Source organism: Pleurodeles waltl, chromosome 5, assembly GCF_031143425.1.
Source record: "Pleurodeles waltl isolate 20211129_DDA chromosome 5, aPleWal1.hap1.20221129, whole genome shotgun sequence".
NCBI classification, from domain to species: Eukaryota; Metazoa; Chordata; class Amphibia; order Caudata; family Salamandridae; genus Pleurodeles; species Pleurodeles waltl.
Genome location: NC_090444.1, coordinates 764,851,399 through 764,875,207, shown reverse-complemented (window position 1 = coordinate 764,875,207; position 23,809 = coordinate 764,851,399). Strand labels below are relative to the sequence as shown.

At 44.7% G+C, this 23,809-nt stretch overlaps 1 protein-coding gene and 1 long non-coding RNA gene across 2 annotated transcripts in view; one reads left to right on the top strand and one right to left on the bottom strand.

Annotated features, from left to right (window-relative positions):
• The window catches only part of RIN2 (Ras and Rab interactor 2), a 708,247-nt gene that overhangs the window by 79,736 nt on the left and 604,702 nt on the right, over positions 1-23,809 (top strand). Inside the window, exon 2 of the mRNA XM_069234726.1 lies at positions 19,382-19,448. The gene's annotated coding sequence lies outside the window, so the exon portion shown is untranslated. The remainder of the gene's footprint in view (positions 1-19,381; positions 19,449-23,809) is intronic.
• On the bottom strand, positions 3,534-7,442 carry LOC138296020 (uncharacterized). The gene is made up of 4 exons (XR_011203730.1): positions 6,779-7,442; positions 4,849-4,881; positions 3,973-4,075; positions 3,534-3,848 (listed from the first exon to the last, which is right to left on the bottom strand). It is a non-coding gene; the product is annotated as an uncharacterized lncRNA (long non-coding RNA).

Genomic DNA, 23,809 nt, shown 5'->3' with positions numbered 1-23,809 from the left:
CTTGCCCAGGACTGGTGGTCCACTCCCACCACCCTGGTGTCTAGTGGGCCGGTCACTGCTTGGGAATCCTAGTCCTGTGGCGATACTCTAGCAGGGTTCCAAGTCGGAGAGGTACCCCTTCCAGCAGTACCGCTACTGCTTGCACTGGTGCTTGGGGGCTGAGATGGGGGCAGGGATGTGCCACCTGAGCACTGATCAGAATAAAAACAGTCAGCACTAATGGTGCTTATTGGTTTCGCTTTCAGTCAGAGGGACATAAGCACGTTGTGCACTACACTGATAAAAAAAATACACCCTTCCCTTTGTCCCACCATTATATTTTAAAAAGAAAATCCTTTTGGTCCTTGCAGTACAGGGATTTTCTACGGCAATGTGGTTAATGAACTGTTCATGTCCTCTGCACTGAAGATGCTTAGGTGGACATGAACTGTTCACCCTTTGTAGGCTTGTGGTAAATGTTTGTGACTACTCTACATAGGGGAGAACCACGTGAAATTCAGCGTCACCATTGAAAATCATATGCCAATTATCCTACCGTTCTCTAAGATAAAAGGTGACATTTCACTGGCCAAACCGTGATAGAATTGAAGTGAGGGATACTTGAGATAGAGCTTCTCCTGCCATTACGATACAGTTACTGAAGTAGACTTAAATAAAAAAATATTATGAGAGCCAACATGATATTCAAATGTAATAATATGGGATTATTGAAACTAAACAATTTTGCATAATATGTGTAGGGAAACAATAGATGTTTGTCTATATGACTAATATACTTTCAGTGTTCTCCTATAGGAATATCAATTATCTATTCATATGCAGATCAGAGACACCCAGACTGTTTAGACAAATTGAAAAAAAAAACACTGACTGCACTTCAGCAAGGTCCAAAACTAAATGTCAATACTTAGTGCTCTGCAGCATAGATCAGCCTGATTACAGGTCGAGATTGGGATTAGAAATGTCGTATTTTATTACCTTTTAGGTCAGGATTAGGAACCATATTGGAGAGTAACTACTTTGACACTTGCTGTCAAGGGCTCCTTTGTGGAAAGAAAACAAACGCAAAGAAAGTGACACCTCTTGCAGCATTAACTCCTCGAAAATGTTAATTTAGCCAATGGAAAATGCGTTTATAGTTGTGCATAACAACTTTTCTAATTGATGTTTCTAACTATTGAATATTGGCAGGGTGACTTAAGGGCTTCCGCAAGGACGTAAAACTGGTATTAGCTGACGCCTATGACAGAAGAGGCATTCAATGCAGGAATTCAAATACGTTATTCAAAGACTGTATTTTTCAGAGTAGACCACGTGACAAGAAAGCAAACACACACACACGAGCAGACAAAAATTATGTTGACTCTTAGGTAGAGGACGCTTAGATAAGGAGGAGAGCCAGATTATAGATTTAATAGTTCCATCAGAGACCCAGGCAGTTAAACTATGCATGTCAGCATTAAACCCCTGAAAATCATACATATATTTCCTCAAGATCCACTACATTTCACACAGGAAAAACATTTTGCTCCCAATCATAAACAGCAGATGCTTAGGGATTTAGCCATCTGTGCAGTCCAGTAATTGGAGGAGTAATGTGATTGCCCAATGGGAACAACTGAATATAATGTTAAAGGGGCGGACTAGACCGACAGAGCTGCTAGTTCCCATGGCCGGCATGGTCCTGGCAAAAAGGAACGACAACTGGTTGTGGGTAGACATCATTAAATCTGTCTTGTTTATATTTAATTAAATTGTAATTCAGCATATTGAAGAACTTGGAAGTTTTATTTAGAGTTTGCCGACAGGGTACCACATAAAAAACAAGGCGGGTGTCTTGTCTCCATATATAGGCGGTCATTCTGACCCTGGCGGTCAAAGACCGCCAGGGCGGAGGACCGCGGGAGCACCGCCGACAGGCCGGCGGTGCTCCAATGGGGATTCCGACCGCGGCGGTAAAGCCGCGGTCGGACCGGCACCACTGGCGGGCTCCCGCCAGTGTACCGCCGCCCCATTGAATCCTCCACGGCGGCGCAGCTTGCTGCACCGCCGCGGGGATTCCGACCCCCCCTACCGCCATCCAGATCCCGGCGGTCCGACCGCCGGGATCCGGATGGCGGTAGGGGGGGTCGCGGGGCCCCTGGGGGCCCCTGCAGTGCCCATGCCACTGGCATGGGCATTGCAGGGGCCCCCGTAAGAGGGCCCCTACATGTATTTCACTGTCTGCTGCGCAGACAGTGAAATACGCGACGGGTGCAACTGCACCCGTCGCACAGCTTCCACTCCGCCGGCTCGATTCCGAGCCGGCTTCATCGTGGAAGCCTCTTTCCCGCTGGGCTGGCGGGCGGTCTGAAGGCGACCGCCCGCCAGCCCAGCGGGAAAGTCAGAATTACCGCCGCGGTCTTTCGACCGCGGAACGGTAACCTGACGGCGGGACTTTGGCGGGCGGCCTCCGCCGCCCGCCATGGTCAGAATGACCGCCATAGAGTGCTATTGACTATAATGCACTTGTATATGGTGGAAGGGACATCTGCCACGTTTTTGAAAATGCAGTTTCCTGCCAACTCTAAATAAGGTCCTTTGGGTGCTAAAAGAACATGAGTATTAAATGCCCGTTAATAGTAAAAGTCATCAAGTTACTAGGTCATCGATTAGTCGCTACAAAACCAACCTTCATTATTTAACATTAAGTGCATCGGGTTATGCTAAAGAAGATACAAGGTAAATTTAATCACTTACATGATTATGCTATCATTGCTTTGTCAGCGCACTGCCACACACAGGAGCATATTTCTTAAATTATCGTACAGGTCACCTTGTCGTGCTGAGCTGCATGACAGAGAGAGAGCAGGAATGCACCGTATGTAAAATAATACTGCACATTCCTGCCTTTTTCCACCGCTGGTATACAATGTGCTGTCTAGCGCCAAAGCGGCACCCTTGCACAATGGTAAGCAGGATTGTTGCAGAAAGGGACTCCTTACTGCACCAAAACAATTCCCTGAGGCATTTTCCGCTTTCTATGTGTGCTACGAAATGCAGTACATGTAGAAAAAGGAGAAAATTAGGAGAAACAAACATATTTCTTCTCGTTATGCCTCACCTGGGGAGGCGTAGCAGTTTTGGCACATTCCCAAGTCTACCACTGATGGAAAATCTAGGAATGCATCAAAATCCATGGGTGTTGTGTGGAAACACCCATGCACCACCCATGGAATGCCTCCATGGGGCAGAGTAACGCAACGCAATGTAGCGATTTGAAATGCCTTACTGTGGATTTTTCAATCCACTCAGGGCCATGCAGTGGCCTTGCTTGGCTTGATAAATGGAATTTAGTAGTTGTGTTGTGCTTGCACCCCGTTATGTGGTGCAAAAGCGACACAACTACTACATAAATAAGGCCCACAGTGTTTAAAATGGATTTCTATGCATCTTATGAAGCAGGCTGATCACTGAGATATGAAGGTATATATGTTGAACATGTTGCTACAGATGGTAGATGATTTATGAAAAGTGGATTTAACATATCTCATTTTATATTATAATGCTTGTTATTCAGGTGCGGAAAGAAGGCAGAATTATTCTGTTTAAGGCGTGATATGAGAAGTCAGATTCATTTAATCACTTATAAATAAAACATTAGTCAATGAATATGACATGAAAGAGTAATAAGATCTACTACCATATTGTTTTTGAAACGTAAACTAGTCTATTGTTAGTGTTATCAATAAAATCGAAGAAGGCAAGTAAATGTCTGTGGAGAGAGTAGTCACACCTTAGATGGACAATTTACGTAAGTACCAGAAGGAATGCAGTCTCCGTGCTGACTGGGCATTTGGGTGCCCCATCTGTAGAGAGAAATAAAACATTTGTATTTATAATCATGAGCAGTCTTCGACCTTGTGGGGTAAAGAGAAAGGGTGTGCTTTGGTATCTTTGGATTTCTCCTCTGAATTTGGCAGTCAATCATACCTGTCAACTGTGCTGAAACTCAGATGATGAAAACTAGGACAGCTGTAGACCAGACATAGCCCTTCTTATCTTGAAAATGACAGTACGTAGGAATGGAGAGCTTCTAGTGATAAGAAATCAAGTCAAATGATGAGTGTCCCATGGTGTGTACTTCTTCCCCATCTAGTTGAATATTTTACTGCACTTACAACACAGGCAATGGAGGTCTGTGGCTGACTGCCAAGCCCTCCTTGATGTTCACCTTGAGAAAGCGAAACTGTGTATACAGGAGAATTGAATATGCGTTCTTGAGCAGTCCCTAACTTACCAGGGGCTTTGTAGCATATTCTTTGACCAAACACAACATTTAGAATAAAACCTGATCTATCAAATCTATAAACAAAAATGATTATTCTAATACCCAGTTAACAAAGCTGTCAAGGTGGAAGGGCTCAATGTATATATGAAGAGATATGAATAAGTGTGTCGATGAGGCTCCATATTTAATTCATGAGAAGTTGAAGAGTGGGGAAAGTGAAGTGCTACTCAGCGGTAAAACAATTGGAGGAAGGGGGCAGGGGAAATTGAAAGTGTGGAAATACATAGAAGAGAGGGGCTATAGGAGCAGACATGGAGAGGTAGATAGATGTGTAGGGGTGATGCAGAGAGGGTGAAGAGATGCAGAGCAGCTAGAGAATTAGGGTATTGACAGAAAGGAAACGGAAAGGCAGTTGGAATATAGGGAGCATAAATGAGGGAGCATAAATGAGATGCTTGGTGGGATGTAGTACGAAGACGTCATAAATGAGATGTAATACTGAGGGTATCAATTTGGCAAGGTAAATGCTAAACTGCACATAAATATACATTGTGAAAATGAATGATCAAAATGAATACCTGGCATAGTTTAACAGGCTGGGTTTGCTCAGTCTGAAAAGCATACAAAACATTGTAAGAAATAATTAACTGATTCGAGAAATTGTTAATTATATGGCACATCGTATGTGTTCTTACAACTTTCTGTTGATTCCCTTCACAATCAGACCTAAAACCTGTTTTTGTTTTTTTCCCCATTATTTTCTAAACAAAAAGCAATTGAGGTTGCTATAGTCATGTTTAGGTTGACGTGAAGTGAATCAGCAAACGAAGGGAGAGTCACATGTAATTTAAATATATTGTCTAGAAGATATGAACTACTGGCTAACTTGTTGGCTGCGTAACCAGGAGAGTTAGCCCAGGTGACCAAATGCGTTTTTCTCTCTCTGCATCAGTTTCCATATCTGCCGAAGATGGAAACATTGAAAATCAAGCATTGGCAAATTCAATAGGTCTTACTTTTTCCTTTGGGAAGTGTTTGGTGATAGTTGTGTGCCTTTGTGTGGCTGACATCCAGCTGTTCTAGAAAAAATATCCCATAATGAAGCAAAATGCAATAACGCGGACTGCAACAGCATGAAAGCTGGAAGTATGGCCTCGCTGCTGAACAGTCAGTAGTAGCAGAGTAAACATGTACTCTCAAAAAAGAGTGTTCTAGAAATAAGTCAGAATATGAAGTTTATGTTTTAGGTGGGGGACTTAAAATGCAGTCCGCCTAAGCAATGGCAAATAAGGAAAAATATTGAAAAAATAATGGCTGAGAGGGTTAGCCCAAATCACCCTCTCTCTCCGTGTACTTCTTAGTGTATTATTTGACGAATTCATGGTCTGCGGTCTTCCAGGTAGCCAAAGCTTCTTGTAGCAACAACCTAAAAAGCCACAGTATTATCCACTGTCTAATAACGAAAGGGAGCTTTAACATTTATACTACTTGTCTGGTTTTACAAAGGTGAATTTAGCATCCTACACATATGTGAGCATTTTATATTTCTGCACCTGGTCCTCAGAAAAAAAGAGTATATATACATCTGTAGGTTTATGACCTCACATGTAGATATACTAATTTCAGCAAGTCAGAAACTATTCCTAAATTAGTACTAGTAGCTTGTGAGAATAAAATGTTTCCAGGCCTACTACTTGGCTAGCATTTGTGTATTTTTACTTCAACTATGCAGAGGCATTTCTGCATGTGCAATAGAACATGGTGCATAGGGAGTATCACAATTTGTGCAGTGGCTTTCATTCCCAGTGGAGAAACCTCTGGAATCTGCAGGGATACAAACAGTTCCTACCACCCATTGTACCCCTACCTATCCCGATAAACGTTTCACCCCATTTATGTGACTGGCTCAAGTGACCGCTACAGGAACAGGTCAAACCGGCATTAATGGGAATCCCCCAAGTGGGGGATGCTGGGTGTTAGGAATGTTGTGAATCTCTGCAGATTCTCAAGGTTTACCTCACAGAAAAGCTAGTAAAATGTGTGATTTTAGGGAAAGTTTGAGGTTTGCTCACCATTGTGGGTATGGAAAATGAGGCACACAACCCTAGACTCCCCCGGGTGTCTAATTTTTAGAAATGTCTGCGTTTGGTAGGTTTACCCGGGTGGCTGCCGAATCTAGGCAATAATGAAAAAAAAAAAATGGAAAACCACATCGGAGGAACCCAAGTCATGGAAAACCGAGGAACATGGCGGGTGCAATAATTTAACTACTATAGTCCATTTATGTGCCTTTAGTCTCACTTCAAGTAGCTTTCCTACATTCTTTACATTTTCACTACCATCACACACTTGACCAGAATAAGGTTAGCGACTAATAAATCTGGAGTTACTGCCCATAAGGAATGCGTAATTCTTACCTCTTTGATCTGAAACTCCAAGTGCAAAATATAATGCCATCACACAGACATATACAGCAGCACTACAGGAAACCCGTATGGAATCACTTACGTTCTTCCTGCCATTTTCATCTGAATTCATTTGACATTTGACCCGTCCCATGTGGTGCTGTTTCACGAGATCAAGGGTACAGAAATCAACAAGACAATCTGGCCTGCAGAAAAACAAAAGGAAAGCATTTCAGTCAATTCCTGAAAAGGGGGACGAAAAACCCTTTCAAAAGATATGCTTCAGTTTCAGCATGATTGGTGTTGGTAAAATGTGCCATTTTATGCCTTGTATTTTCCTTTATTACATATTGTTTTGTGGTTCTTTTGCCTGGTGCATAACACCTACGACTAGGAGCGAATGTAAAATATGCAAATCCCATCAAAGTAGCAGGTACACAAAAGACAGAACTTCCATGAACTGGCAACATTCACAGTCAGTTTAATTAGTTGTTGCTGAAATGTGTTGTTTTCGTGGGTGAGTATCTGAAGTCATTCTTTAAAAAAATGATTGAGGCGTCTGTTTATAGGTGTGGGGCAAAATAGAGCTTTCGCTGCAGAAAGCATGGCGTGACTAAGCCAAAAGTCGGCAAAGGTTGATAAGTAGTGAAGGGGTCAGTGAGTGATTTAGCACACAGATTTGCTTTGGGCTTGAGTTGCCTCGGGAGGTAGAGGTGGTTTAAGGGGAATTTGGAAAGTATGTTTATATTGATAAGGGTACAGCTCTGCTGAAGATGGAATACCTTTGAGAACCTTTGGTTAAACTGTAGTGGCTTCGGTTACAATCCCTTGTTCAAAATTGGCCTTTCCTAGGCTCCTGCAGATTTCCATTTCATTGGTGTAAACTTGTGTAATTTCAGTAATGCTACATTATGCTTGTTGTGAGATTCCTGAAATTACGCTATTATGCCACATTGCGTAATTATGCGCAGTTAGTGGCCAAATATTTCACATAAGTGCACAGAAACGTGAACGACCAGAGGGTGAGTGGCTGCTGTTTGTGGCACGTGTTTTTTCCATATTTTTTTTGTTTTTTGTGTGGACTACATCCTTGTGCCAAAAATAGGAGGGGGGGGGGGGAACATTTTGTGCTAAAATATAAACCCAAATGCTGGATTTGCATTTTGTATAGTTACACTCAAGTTCACATATTTTTTACGAAATTTCATGTAGCGGTACAAAAGCAACTGATATACATTTTGCACACCCATATAAGCTCGTTCCGTCCTAGAGTGGCTAGTGAAATCTAGACCTTAAAAGAGTCCTTAGATTCTATGTCAGGCCTGGAGGCTTCGGAATATGCTTCTCTTTCTTTACTTACCTTTTAACAGCACCCAATCAAACAACAATAAACTTTAAACTACACATCCCATGACCCTTTGTCCCTTCCGATCCCCAGCGTCAGGATCCCTATACATATCCATCACGCAGCCATAATGTCCTCCAAACAGGAACCCACAGGAAAGTCTTAGAAGACATAGCGCCCCTCACCGAATGAGCTCCAACATTGGTTACATCAATCCCTGCTTCATTCAAAAGCCATTTAACCCACCTATCCCCAAGGTAGCTGATGAGACTGGGCGGAAAGGTTTCTGTAAGGATATTAATAGCTGACCATTACAATCTGCTCTAAACTCCTGAGTGCAATCCTCATAGGCTTTAATACATGTAACCACACACAATTTCTGATGATGAGGAAAAGCAGGATAACTAAAACAAGTAGAAGCGGTCTTTGTACATCTGGACAAAGTAAAATATACCCCCAAAGGAGTAAATACTCTACCTGCTAAATCAAAAACCCGTACGTCTGAAACACATCTAAATTATATCACACATAACAGAAGAATCAGTTTTACCAACAATTGCTTATGAGATTGATCCTCGTTCGCTGTCCCAAGACTTAAGAAACTTTAGAACACGTCCACATCCCACAAAGAGGAATATCGTGCTTGTGGTGGGCGAACCAATCGGATACCTCTGAGTACCTTACAAACTAAGGGGTGTTCCCCCAGCAGGCTTACCATCCAGCAAGGAATGACTTGCCGAAATAGCAGACCGAAAGCTATTAACCGTCCAGTAAGCTAAGCCATGCCCAGCAAAATCCGAAAGGACATTCACAATCACATGCACACTGGCGCTCACGGAATCCACATTCCGTTCGTAACACCAACAAACTCATCTTCGCTAGGCGACCTCATATCTCTTGTGAGTAGAGGGAGCCCAGGACTGGGACAAGCAGAACATGGCATCCTGCGAAACTCCAGGCACTTGTTAATGATTCCTGAAAATCTCCAGGCCCTGTAGGACAAGAGCCCCTGAACCACCAGTAGATGTGGAAGGACCAATGATCCGAAAGGAGATCCGGGAAATTCATAATCCTCACCGGAGGCACAAAAGTCAATGCCAATGCCCCTGGAAACCATGGCTGCGCTTTCCAACACTGAGTTATCAGGGTCATGTCCGCTCTCTAACCTGCACTTGAGCTAATACTCTCTGTGTTATTGAGAAGGGAGGGAACACATACATCAGACCCTGCGTCTAAGACTGACGGAAAGCATCCGAAGCCGCAGCTTGCGGATTGGGCCTCCAAGAATAAAAGATTGGAAGTTGAGAGTTCAGATGGGACGCAAACAGGTCTATCTGAAAAGGTCCCCAAAGAACAGTCAGTTGACTAAATACTCGCTGATGAAGTCTCCAATCGCTGGAATCCCTCAGAAAATGGGAATTCCAATCTGCAATGACATTGTTCTGGCCCGGAATATACACTGCTGTCACGGATATCTGGTGTTGGACACAATAATGCCAAAAATCCTTGACGATTTCCACCAGGACACAGGACCTCATCCCCCAGACGGTTGGTATACCGTACTACCGAGACATTGTCCATCTTTAAAAATATGCAACAGCTGGTTTTGCAGTGAGACATAGGGCCGTATTTATACTTTTTGGCGCACAACTGCGCCAACGCAGTTGTGCGTCAAAAAATTTAACGCCGGCTAACGCCATTCCAAAGCGCCATGCGGGCGACTTATTTATGGAATGACGTTAGCCGGCGGAGCTGACTGGTGTGCGTAAAAAAAAATGACCCACACCAGGCAGCGCCGGCGTAGGGCAAGATGGAGCTTGGGCGTCAAAGAATGGGGCAAGTCGTTCTGAGGCAAAAAATCTGCCTCAACCCGATTTGCGCCATTTTTTTTTACTCCCACCCTCCATTGACATGACTCCTGTCTTAGCAAAGACAGGAGTCATGCCCCCTTGCCCAATGGCCATGCCCAGGGGACTTCTGTCCCCTGGGCATGGTCATTGGGCATAGTGGCATGTAGGGGGGCACAAATCAGGCCCCCCTATGCCACAAAAAAAAAAAAAATTATACTTACCTGAACTTACCTTAAGTTCCCTGGGATGGGTCCCTCCATCCTTGGGCGTCCTCCTGGGGTGGGCAAGGGTGGCAGGGGGTGTCCCTGGGGGCATGGGAGGGCACCTCTGGGCTCCTTCCGAGCCCACAGGTCCCTAAACGTCTGCCCTGACCAGGTGTTAAGAAATGACGCAAAAGCGGCTGGACGTCATTTTTTTTTACCCGGCGCACATGCCTCAGAGTCATTTTTTAGACGGGAACGCCTACCTTGCATATCATTAACGCAAGGAAGGTGTCCACGCTAAAAAATGACGCAAACTCCAAGATCTTTGGCGCTAGACGGGTCTAACGCCAAAGTATAAATATGGAGTTAGTTTTGCGTCGGATTTGCGTAAAAAAAAACGACGCAAACAGAGTATAAATATGCCCCAGAGTGTGGATTGTAAATGACCCCACCAACAGTTCCAAACAATTTATGTGGAGAGGGATCTCTGACGGGGACCACAAACCCCCGTTCCAAATTGACCACATATGGGACCCCACCAGCCCCAACAACTGGCATCAGACTCTATTATTATCTCTTGGACTTGTGCAACTATTGATCTGGCGTTCCAGGCATCCATGTGCTCCAGCTATCAGTTCAATTCCGTCCAGGCTTCTTCTGAGAGGGTTGTTTTCCCCAAGTAAGCAAGCTCCCGACGAAGATGTAAAATCTTCAACCTTTGAAGGGCTTGATAATGTAATAGGCCCGGAAATATGGCCTGAATTGAAGATGCCAAAAACCCTACTAGGCCAGCCAATATCATCAAGGATATAGTCTGAAAGGCAAGCCCTCTCCTCAATTCCTTCTTGATTGAGATCCTTTTCTTTAAGGGTAGAAGAAGTTAAGCTGTGACGGAATCTACTTGAAGACCCAGAAACTCTAGCTTCTGAGTCGGAACCAGAACTGACTTGTCTGAATTGACAGCAAACCTCAACTCCTGAAGGAGCTGGACTGTCTATGACAGATGAAGCACCACTGTCTCTGTCTTCGGCCATAACTAGGATGTCATCCAGAAATTTTATTAGGTGCACCCCTCTTTCCCGCAAAAACGGAACCACTGGTCGTAGTAGCTTGGTGACACCCAAAGGGGCCGAAGAACAGAAATGCCACAAACTCGTACCACTGGTGACGCCTCTGAAATTGGAGAAATCTCCAATGTGGCGGGAAAATGGAAGCGTCCTTGAGGTCCAACCGGACCAACCAATCTCTTTCCTGTAATAGATTGCGAAGCAAGTGTATGCCCTCCATTTTGAAGTGGCGATACACTATCCATGCATTAAAGCTTTTGAGATTGAAGACTAAACAAAAGCCCTTGTCCTTTTTCTGCACTAGAAATATTGTACTGACAAAACCCGGAGGGTGTGGCGTAATGAAAGAAACTGTCTTTTTTGTGACCAGTGACTGCACCTCTGATGTGTAGGTTGAATAAAACTTCAATCTGAATCCCTGAATTGTTTGCAATACCCAGGGGTCTAGAGTAATCTGCTCCCACTGATGTTGAAACCCCTGAATCCTTTCCTAACCAAAGCTTCTGAATCTGAAATCACACTTGCCTGCGTAAGAGGAATCAGCGGTTGAAGCACCTCCTCGATATCTGCCTCTTTGTGTACGTCCACGCCCTCCTCTGTTGCGGGAAGGATAAAAGGAGGACAATCCTAAGGAGAAACCTCTGCCTCTTTGGTAGCCTCTGGAAGCCTGATAGGTGCCCCCGCCAGGTGCTCGGGCTCAGAGGTGTCAAGCCCTGGTAATAAGGCCACTGTGGAAAACCTTTTTTATAGATGTTTGACCCTTATCCAAGGCTGCGAAAGTGAACACATACCTTGCTAAGTCTTTCACAAACTTGTTTCCAAACAGAAGACCGTTCACCAAATTTCCTGCCTCCATGGAGGCCAACTCCGTCAACTTGGGGTCAATGGTCATTGAAAGCAACTTTCGGTGTTCGATGGACATAGCACAGTTTGCATTGCCCAACTTACAAATGTCTCATTGAGCCCACTCCAATACGTCTCCTGGATCCAGTTGTGTGTTCGCCTCTTTGGCTTGGACTGCCAACTCCAAGATCTCGGTAAGAGGCCCAACAATATCTAATAATTAGTCCTGGCAGCCTCTCTGGGCCCTGTCCAGACCCTTCTTGGGGTCCTTAGCAAACATTTTTTAAGGATTTTGCCATATTTGGATCAAGTTCAGGTGTGTCCGCCACTTTCCCCAGCAGTGATGGCCTGGGACATTTTGAACGAAGAGTGTTGCGCACTTCGCTCGAAGCCTTTTCTCAATCTCTCTTGCACATAATGTGCCACTTCCATACATGGAACCTATTACGTAGATCTGGGGTGAACAATAATTTCGGGTTCAAATAACAGATTTTTAGACTGCACCAGAGCCTGGTCTCCCGTAGTATTGTCCGTTTTACATTTACGCTCAGCTGGGGGATGTAACTCCTCCTGTGAAGCATCTGCATCAGATAAATCATGCAAACAAGTGGGAGAGATCTCTGTGATCTGGGGATTCGCCTCAACAGGGTTCCCCAAAACCCCAAAAGCTGTTAAATATCGATATAGGTGGTCCCTCAGAACCGATATCGCGATTTGCGACAAAATCTCAGCTTATCCTAAAGCTGAGTTTGATGCAGTATTCCCACCTGAGGCTCTTGGCGGCAAATTTCCCTCCATATTTATTCTGGACAAGGATTCACCTACGGACCCCCAAACTCTCTAAATTCAAAACGCACCAGAGGTTGCGTAAATGGCCTCAAACCTTTAATTAAAGCTTGGTTCACAGGATCCTGCACTTGATTATTCAGTGCTTCCACCAGACGCTCTTCCAATTGTTAGTCATATGGTGCCTCAGTATACTCTGCGTATCCTTCCTCTCATCTGTGTAGTAAGCCATGATGCCTGAAGACTTCAAGCAATGAAGGGTGGAAGATGTCAAGGGGGGGAATGAGTCCAATGTAGGTGACAGACTTCGCAGAAGCACCAGTGGCAGAAACGTTGTATGTGCCAGACAGTCTGATAACTCAGTGAATATAAAGTGGAGGGCGCCACCTGCCACATTCCATAGGGCAAAGCCCTAAACTCATAATTTTCGCCCCGTCGGGCATTCTAAGGGGATTTTGCAGCTGTGGTCCGCTGTAGCGCACATGTTATGAGCCGATTGGAAGAAAAACTCCGATTCGGCTCACCGCACATGCGCAGGCATGGCCAGAGAAAGAGGACACGTTCCTCACGAGTGGAGCTCCCCTCTAATCCCAGCTCCCGCTCCACATGTCAAGCGAAAATATATTTTGCAAACCTAAAAATAAGCACAGCAGGTGGAATCGTTGCAGAAAGTGCTACTCGCCTGCAAGCGCATGTAATCAGTACCGATACACATAAAACTATGTAGCGTGAAAGAAAGCACTTAACTCGACGGCTGCAGCAGCAAAGAAAGAGGAAGGACTTCTGCGTGATGGATATTTCTAGGGATCCTGATGCCAGGGATCGGAAGGGACAAAGGGTCATGGGATATGTAGTTTAAAGTATATTGTTGTTTGAATGAATGCTGTTAAAAGGCAAGCAAAGAGAGAAAGAAAGAAAGCATAATCCTCGCATCTGTGTCCTTAATAGAGTTGTGCTTAAGCTTCTTAATTTCTTGATTTTTAATTCTTCGCTTCCTCCAACCGTCATTGTTCCAGTTGTTATTTCACACATTTGACATAATTTCATTCATTTGGTAGGATTTGTACCTTAAAAATGTCACATTGTTTCTTTTCATGTTACCATCTGGATTTTTGAACTTACTCTGAGCATGCCGTTTTGGTGTAAGCACACATTGCGCCCTGATGCACCTCTGATTAGGTTTGTGCCATGTAGTTGCCTATAAGTCAGCAAGAAACCCAAACCTCCTATAAAGCAGTATTGATTACAACAAAACAAGTGGCAACTAGCACACCAAATTCCAAAAGGACACGTGAGGCAGGCTACCATTGAGGCATCCAAGTACTGGTTTGACATCGATGATTTGTAGTTGAGTCAGGTGGTCACTAGGTACCTGGCAAATTTTGAGGCAATACCTGAAAACTAACAGGGGAGTGGGGTTATTGTCTTAGAGTATTATGAGATTTCAAAAGGGGACAGCTCCTCCATTAGGGCGGAGGAACGTCACCCCCCCCCAGCAGCAGAAGCTGCAAACCTTTCACCACAAAGGGATAATAAACTAGGTTTATTATCTCTTCCTGGTGAAAGGGGCAGGGCCATGGAGGTGACAGGCAGTGAGGGGAGTGCATAGAGCACTTCCTTCAGTGCGCATGTGTGTTTGGCCGGCTGTCTCACTCCAGCCAAACACACATGCGCAGTAGGCTCTCTCCAGCCTGGCACTGTGTTGCCAATCTGAATAGTCCCTGCACAGGCTCCCAGTCTGCCTGGGAGTGCCCAGCCAGGGTGCTCCCAGCCAATCCTGATGCTGCTCTGAGCAGCGTCCGTATTGGCCGCAGGCAGGCTGGGAGCCTGTGCCTGCCTTCAGCAATGACGAGGGAGAATGGAGCGGCAACGTAGGAGGTACGTTTTTATTTATTTATTTTTTTAATTAAATGTTACACCCCTCTGCCCCCCACGTGTGCTGCACCCACCCGCCCCTTTACAGGTCAGTGAGCTGCTACTGGATTTCAATTCCGCTTCATGTGAACTAAGTTAAGATTGCTCATCTTATTGCTCTCACTCTGCCACTGAGGAAGCAGCCAGCAAGCCTGTAAGTGGTGCTGGGGATGGGCGGTGTATAGTTCAGGGCTTTTATGGCATTCCACAAGTTAAGCCGCCTCTGATCCAGTGCCAACAGAGAATAACAGGCTAGTGTTCTGCCCAGTGCTACTTATCCCCTACAACTCCTTTTGCATCACTGGCTGTCCTGCATATCCTGCTAGTCTTAGAACATAGAATACATAGATGCCTACTGTATGCTCAAAGCAGCATACACATTAAAAACATTGTTTTTTTCTGGGAGGCTTTATGTTTCTTATCAAACTGATAGTGAATTATGTATGTCCTGATAGGAGCACATTCACTACCCAATCTGTTTGCAATCTTTAACAGCGCCAATAGACCTTTTTGCTGGTGATACACTATATAAATCGAAATTTAGGTTCCAATATGCTCTCTTCAGACTTGTGGACACATAAATCTGCCGGTTCAAGACATCTGGTGGCATGCAGTTCAACAATACCCCTTACTTCCTCTCCACACTCATAATCGAGTGAGAGAATTCAGCCAGCTCGCTAGCCCCCTAAGTACAGGCCCTTGTTGGGCCTTTAGCTGGGACCTGCTGTGTATGAGCTGCTTTTCAATCTGCCTACACAGGCTCCTTAAACAGTGGCGAGCACCTGGCAAAGGCTAACACTTGCTTTTTAAGCCAGGGTGAAGGACATTGCTAAAATTCCAAAACAGTGTATTTTGGGCCTACGAATAAGAGCGTATTGTTTGAATGTAAATATCAATTTACAGCGCCCAGTGTCAGCCTTCTATATAAATAGTAGATCTCGCATGACACATTTCTGTACAACCTTGAGACAAAGAAAGCATGTGCGCCCCAAATGAACTGTAACTCCATAACATGGAGAACTGCCTCTATCGGAGTGTCAGCGTGGCTCTAGGCAGTGCTCATTTGTATAAAGTATATTGACATCAGTTGAGAAAAATATCTACACTTCTGCCTTTTAGTCAGTAGAGGAAAGTGGAGTTGTTCTAGCAAGCGAGCCTCTCTGTGTAATATTGAAAAATATCAATAGCAATCCAAGATATATGTTTTCATGGGCACGTGTGCGACCAGTGATGTTGCTTCACTGCAGTGGTGATTAACTTTAGTGTGCACAAACTATTCTGCTTCAAAAGTAGGCCCAACTCTTCAAGTTGCTTCACGTTGGGGCGATGGATTTACTAGTTTATTGTTATCTGGGTGATAATCCTAATTGCAAGTGAAACGAAACACAAACAAGGCGTAAGCAGAATACGGAATGATGGGGCTTATGGTCAAAGCTATTTTGTGGTGGTGTAGGCTCCCATGCACAAAATTGGGACCTTTGTAAAATCAAAATAGAATTTGGGTATGTACAAAACCCGAATTGCGATTCAGTAACTTTACCAAATTGTAAAATTGCATTCTGACTTCATACCGAATCAAATAGGAAGGGGTGTGTTTAGGACCTCCCTTCCCATTTGTGATTTCTTAGGGTATACATCAGTGTTTGCAACCACAATTGTGGATACAAATCATTGACAGGTTGATGACACCTCAAATTAGGTGGCAACCCATTCCCAAATGTGAAGGGCTCAATTTCAAAACCTCTTTCCTTTGTAGATGGTGTGTAAAACGTTTTCTAGGAGTAGGCAGTGGTCCCTGGGGCAACTTCCTACTTGTAAAACAAGTTTCTGAAAATTTCAAGTTTAAAAAAAAACCGCATTCTGTTTTCCTTTAATGAAAAAAGGCTGCATTAAAACAAGCATTGGCAAATTTAATAGGTTTCTCCTACACAAGAGCTATTAGCTTTGCCAATGTGTTTTAGTCATATTGTACAGCAGTTTGAAGAGGACTCGATTAGAGTGGAGTGGAGTGGCCTAGAGTGACATAGAGTAGGGTGAACTGGGGTAGAGTAGAGTGGTTTAGCATAGAGTGGTGTAGAATGGCATACAATAGATTAGAGTGATGTAGAGTCGAGCGGCACAGAATAAAGTGGAGGGTATAGAATAGAGTTGAGTGGACTAGTGTAGTGTGGCATTGAGTAGAAGAGAGTAGAGTAGTGTAGAGTGCAGTGGCATAGAGTGGACTGGCACAGTAGATTTTAGTAGATTAGAGTACAGTGACGTAGAGTTGTGTCATGGCATAGAGTGGTGTGGAGTGGCATTAAGTGGAGTAAAATAGAGTGAATTAGAGTGGGTTTGAGTGGCATAGAGTAGTGTGGCGTAGAGTGAAGTGGGGTAGAGTAGAGTAGCGTAGAGTGGCCTAGAGTAGAGTGGCATTGTGTGAAGTGGAGGGAGGTAGAGTGGAGTAGAATGCCACTGTATGGAGTGGCGAGGTATGGTGTACAGTGAAGTATCGTAGAGTGGAGTGGTATAGAGTGGATTGGCATAGAGTAGAGTGGCCGAGAGTGGAGTGGACTGGCGTAGAGTGCAATGGCATCAAATACAGTGGCGAGTAGAGCGGTGCAGAGTACAGTGTGGTTATGTAGAGTGCATTGGAGTAGAGTGGTGAGAGTAGAGTAGAGTGGTGTAGTTTGGAGTGGCATAGAGTAGAGTGGAGTACATTGCAGTGGCATAGACTAGAATAGAGTGGTGTAGAGTAGTGTAATGGGTGCAGAATAGAGTGGTGTAGAATCATAGATTAGAGTGCAGTGGTGTGGAGTGCAGTGACAGAGTAGGGTGCTGCAGGGTAGAGTGCAGTGACATTGAGTGCAGTGGTGTATAGTGCAGTGGCATATAGTAGAGTGCAATGATGTATACTGAAGCAGTGTAGAGTACAGGGTAGGAGTGAGAGAGAAAAGAAACAACATGGGAGGGGGATGGGTGGGAGATCATAGCCACTACATGGATGGGAATATGGGAGATGGACTGAAAACACGAGCACTCACATGGTGTGCTCGAACACAAAGGAAAATGTAGTTCCAAAAACAGAAACATTGAAGGGGCACAAGTACTTGGTCTGTGCTCCAGGGAAGGGCCAAACGCAAGAAGAGGACATGATGCCTACGCGCAGTGACAAATGGGGACAAATGAAATGAGAGTGACACTGAAGCTTACAAATGGTAAGCTATGGGATGGCTGTTGCCCACTGTATGTAAACAACATGTCTCGCAGAGACAGCGCATGCGTTGTCTAGGCAGAACCTAAAACAAGGTTTGCTTTATTATAAAGCAATCACAGAAATGGTAGTCTGATGACCCAGCAGACAGCGGACACTGTGATGGCAACAAATCATACTGAGTCGCAAATCGCAACCTACCTCATTAATGTTCACGAGGTAGTTTGATATGAGACCCTCTACGATTCAGTATTTTGCAAAATAACATATCTAAACATATGTCTGTTTGCGAAATACTAGTGCATCTGGTAAAGTAAGTGAGCAAATTGTGACTACTTTTACTGAAAGTATTGTTTGTACATAAGACCTTATATTCTTACCTAAAAGATGTGAACTAACACATTTTACAAATCTTTTATATGGATGACTATTGTGCATACACGCTGTATCATAATGCTTAGCATCATGCTAAATTACCTTGTAGCATTAGCGCCACCAACAACCTTCTGTGTGCTTGACTCTTTTTAAGCCTAGCGTTGCACAATTTTTCCCATTTGTGTAGTGCAGTAGTACTGATTTTCACGCAGCGGTTCATCAATGTAGTTAAATCTGGCCACTAGTCCGCATCCTGCCACGAGGAAATTGCCTTTGATGAAAATGTAACATATGTGCAAAGTATGGACACTTTGGCAGCTCACAATATTCAACATGTGAATAATGTGCTTCATACTGTTTCTTTAGTGTTTCCAACTGTGTTGAATTATCACTGTTCAAAGAATACGGTTGTAGGATTTCCCACTTGTAGCTCCTTGACATGACCATGTCCGCCACTATTTATGTTCAAGCATATGTTGAATGAAAAGAGAGAACAGATGGCTTTGATAATGGGAGGGTGTTGACAGTCATTCTTTTTCTTCCACAGATTAAAGGCCTGATTTAGAGTTTGGCGGAGGGGTTACTCATTCACAAATGTGAGAGATATCCCGTCCGGCGTATTACGATCTCCATAGGCTATAATGGCTAATGTTTGTGACAGAATAACCCCCTTCTGCCAAACTCTGAATCAGGCCCTAAGTATTACAAAATATTGGTGTTAATCTGAAATAGGATCCTGCTAATTTAAATCAGCTCTGTAGTCATGTGTTCCAGAGAACAGCTTCAACAAACACATCTCATTCTCATACATGTCACTAGTCCCGATTCAGGTGGGAGACCCCTGATTTTTTAAGTCAAAAATTGCTTTATTTTGGCTGTCACCTGCCTGAAATTGCCTGTCCTTCAATAGAAGTCAGTCGGAGATATATATTCTCCCAATTTTCTTTTTTTGTAGAATCTACCTCTTTTCTCGTCTAAAATTTTGGCAAGTACGCATTCTGCTTCCTTATTTCGGGGGCTATTTTATGAAGCATTTCACCCTCCAAGCACTATCATAGAAGAGAAGTGGCTGCAGCAGCGGTGAGCACTAATCTGTCTCTCTAATTCTTCTCTTATTGTTCCTTCTTTAGAACCATACTGGAATGGTGATGATCCATGGCAACCATGACAACCTGAAGCACTTCGACTAGAGATCTGGTTAGTGAAAAAAAGACACGTTGTCTCCATTTTAGGTGGTAAACCTTACTAGTAGCCTTGCCCATTTCATGTAATCCTTCTGAATTTACCTGCACTAAATCATGGTCAGCAAACACCACAATCAATAAACCCAAAGCAACCTTTGCACACATGTATGTATGCATATGGTATTTATATAGTGCAAACCAAGCCAAAATTCATTGGAGCACTGTACAAGGTCCAGAGTGTTGTACTAGATGATCATCCCAGATGGAGTTGTTCCTCCTAGCGATTAACCAAGTGTAGCCTAAGACTTATTACTGCCTTCAGAAAGTAGAGTGAAGGCCTTCCTCCTGACAGTACACCATCACGTTATTCAGACCATCTCATGACTCCAGTGAGGTGGAACAGTCGATTTGTTACATAGTGTATACCAAAATCTCAGAGATCTAACTGCCCACAGTCACTTTTTCTTTTGCACTGCTTAAATTATGATCAGCAATTGACAAGGTCTAGAACATCCATAGAATCATCCTAGATTAATCTCTTCACTTTCTGGCCGTCACTAATGCTCGGTTTACAGATGCCATCATTGTCACTGTCTGTGACCTTCTTTTCCAAAGTCATCAGAGAGCAACTAGTGGTGTTGACTTTGAACAATCCCATAGTCTACTAAAGGATTCAAGGATCTACCTGTGATTCAATTGAACACAAAATCATTTAGGGTTTATCAGGTCCCATTACTCCACTTTTATTTTCCATCATTAACAACCCCATGCATTCAGTTTTTTCATCAGAGCAAACTGATCACACCTAGCACCTACTATCAATTATAATATGTAGTCACTCAATAATCTTGCTTAGTAACAGCTTTCAATATCCAGTCACACTTGTCTTCATGATCATCTCAACATGTTAGAGATGACCCCAACATATTGGGGATGACCTAACATGTTCAAGATTATCTATATAACTCATTTTTTGAAAGGATAAATCCAGATATGCAAAAACAACAAGTGATGGACGGAATGCTGAACATTGTCAAACATTCACCCCCAGTCACAGATCTGGGTTTAATCCATCGTTTTTTTGCTGCCCATGCCATTCCAGTCTTGACCCTGTTCGACATGGGAACAGTCCAGCCCGAACTGCAAAGCCAGGTCCTCACTGGACCGGAAACAAGCATCCTGGGACCGGTTTCGGGGTTTCACCCCTCATCAGCCAGGCTAGCTTGAATCCAGTGGCATGGGAAGCACGGGACCCACGTCTGGGCATACCCTTCCCACTTAGGGCGACAAAGCAAAAACAACAAGTGATGGACGGAATGCTGAACATTGTCAAACATTCACCCCCAGTCACAGATCTGGGTTTAATCCATCGTTTTTTTGCTGCCCATGCCATTCCAGTTTGGACCCAGCCATATGCAAATCAGAACGATGGATTAAACCCAGATCTGTGATCTGTTTATTTAAATATTGGAGGAGGGCTGCACGGACCCCCTCCATGGGCTCAAATGAGCACCAGGGACCACCACCTCCCCGGGGCTTTAATTAATAAATTGAGGGGGAAAGCTCGGACCCCCCTCCTGTGGTTGATCGAGGCCCCGGTGAACACCACCTCCCTGGGGCTTTCTTTATTTTCTACAAAGAGGTGGCTATGTGGCCCCCTCCTGGGCCGTTCTCAGCCCTGGGGACCATCACCTCCCCAGGGCAGACCCTTGAAATTGAAAGAAGGGGAGCCAAGTGGCTGTACTCCTGGAACCATATATGGCCTTAGGGGCTTCCACCCCCCCAGGGCCAGCTCCTGCTGTGTCCCGGTGTGCCCACCCCCAGGACATAGCTACTAGCTATGACTTGGAGGGAGATTTGACAGCTCCCATCAAGTCAAAGCGAACTGTCAAACCACTCTTGCTTGCTGGGAGAAGAGATTTTGTCTGTTTCCCTGCCCGCAGACATGTGAGAAGGGAAACAGATGAAACAATTGCTCTCCCACAGAGGGAGCTGCATGTTTAGCAGCTCCCTGTGTGAGAGCAGTGCTGGCTCCCGTTGGAGGTGGGGAGTAGGCAGGGACCGTGTGGCCATTCAGGCTCCCCCTGTGGTCCCAAACACTGCTGGCTGGGTGCCCTAAGGGGCACCCAGAAGACATGGCCGGGGGACTGGGACCCCAGGGCCAAAATCAGCCTCGGGAGGGGGGGCTGTGTGGCCCCCCCTCCCCTATTGAGTGAAGGCCAGGGCCCAGGGAGTGGGGTCCCCAGGGCTGAGATCGGCCTGGGGAGGGTGGCTGCACGGCCCCGCTCCCCTACTGAATGAAGGCCGAGTCTGGGGGATGGGGTCCGGCCCCACTTCTCTACTAACTTTGTTTACTAGGCGATTTCATATTGAGAAAAAATCTGAAATCCTTTGTGGAGATGAATGCATCGTTGAGTTATTGGAGCGCAATCTGTATGTGTCTGTGACGAGTCAGTTCTTTCTTGTCCTCTCCTGGAGAGAGCAGAGTCCATGGTTCTCCTTTTAAAACGCTACAACTATGCAAATAGTCAAATCACCTGGAAGCTTCCCCCAATCGGACTCGCACTGTCCACCTTTGTAGAATGCAAAGGTCTTCCTGCATTTTGCCAGGATGATGAACAGCTTACAAAAGGGCCCTCGAGTGCATTTGCCACTGATTTGGGTGGCGCGTTCTTGATGCCGAGAAATATGAGGACATCTCAACAAAACAAAGCAGCACTTATCCCATATAGATAAAACCTAGGACCCTGCTATGGTGGATATTTACGTCTTTGTAGTCTTGTCCTCATGTTATCACAGAATTCTAGAGAAAGACGCACCAGGAACAATCATGTTGCCAAAACGCACACAAGGTTGCTGGTGACATTTCCTCCATTACACAGCTGTAGTGTAGAATACATACTGGACATTTACCCAAGGTGGCAGAAAGAACTCCACTTGGGTAGATATTTTGTGCAAAGCTGTGGACTCTTGTTGGATAAAAGGGCAGGAGAGGATTCTTAGTGGCCAAGTCACTCACATAGCTTCTGACACACCCACACAGACACACACACACACACTTACAGATACACTCACTCACTCAGACACTCATGCACCCACCCACAGACCCACTCAGATACTCATGTACTCACTCACAGACCCACTCAGACACTCATGCACCCACTCACAGACCCACTTAGACACTCATGCACCCATTCACAGACCCACTCAGATATTGACACATAGATTCACAGACCCACTCAAGCTCATGCCTCACTCATAGACCCACTCAGAGACTCATGCACCCACTCACAGACCCACTCAGACCCTTATGCACCCATTCACAGACCCACCCAGACACTCATGCACACAATCATAGACTCAGACAATCGTACCTACTCGGAGACCAACTCAGACAGTCATGCATCCACTCACAGACATACTCAAAGAGTCATGCATCCACTCACACATTCAATCACAGACTCATGCACCTACTCAAAGACCCACTCTGAGACCCATGCACCTAGTGACATGGTGCAGCCAACCCTTGCATTGCAGATAGTGCTCATTCCGAGGATGCTGGTAGGTGGGGGCTTCACTGCCCATGACATGGTTGTGGGCTGTGCAAGGCCCCTCCTCATGGTCCCCAGAGCTGGCTTTCTGCCAGCCTTTTCATGGCAGAGACCCAACCATGAAAAGGCTGGTGGAAAGTGGTCATTATCAGCATGGCAGTGCCGAATTTGGCTCCCCGTGGCTGACCATGACTCCGACCGCCGAAAACCCATCAGGATCTATGATCCTGGCAGAGGCAGCAGTCTCCTGGTTGTCCGAACTCCGTGATCATAATCTGGCAGTCAGACCACCAGGAGTGCGGTGGTCCGACCATCACCGTGGGTTTGGTGGTCCTCGGACCGCCAAACTACATAATCAGACTGCTCATAGTACCAATCTTTGTATGTGTCCATTAAAAGGACACATTTCAGAATGCAGCCAATATCACAAATATATTTCTGCTAAAAAAATAAATATATTCTATCATGAGGCTTCAATTGACTCCATCAATTAGGTTCCATGCTGGTTTTCAAGCAGCCTTTACAATTGGTAATTAGTCAATTGCCTACATTTACATTTTTTCTAACAAGCCTGTACCCTTGTGAGAAGGCATGTTTCTTTTTTAGCTCTCTGTCACAGCACAGGAAACCTGCCACACATTCACTTTCAGCTGTGCATCCTGTGAAAGTGAATGGATTTTCTGTGCTGTGTAATCAGAAGTTGGAATGTGTGGATTCTATAAAGGACCAATATGGACATGCTGTTTAAATTTTATGCTTTAAACTATTACAAATGCTTGTATATACCGGGTTCAAAATCAGGTAGGCTCACAAAGATAAAAAA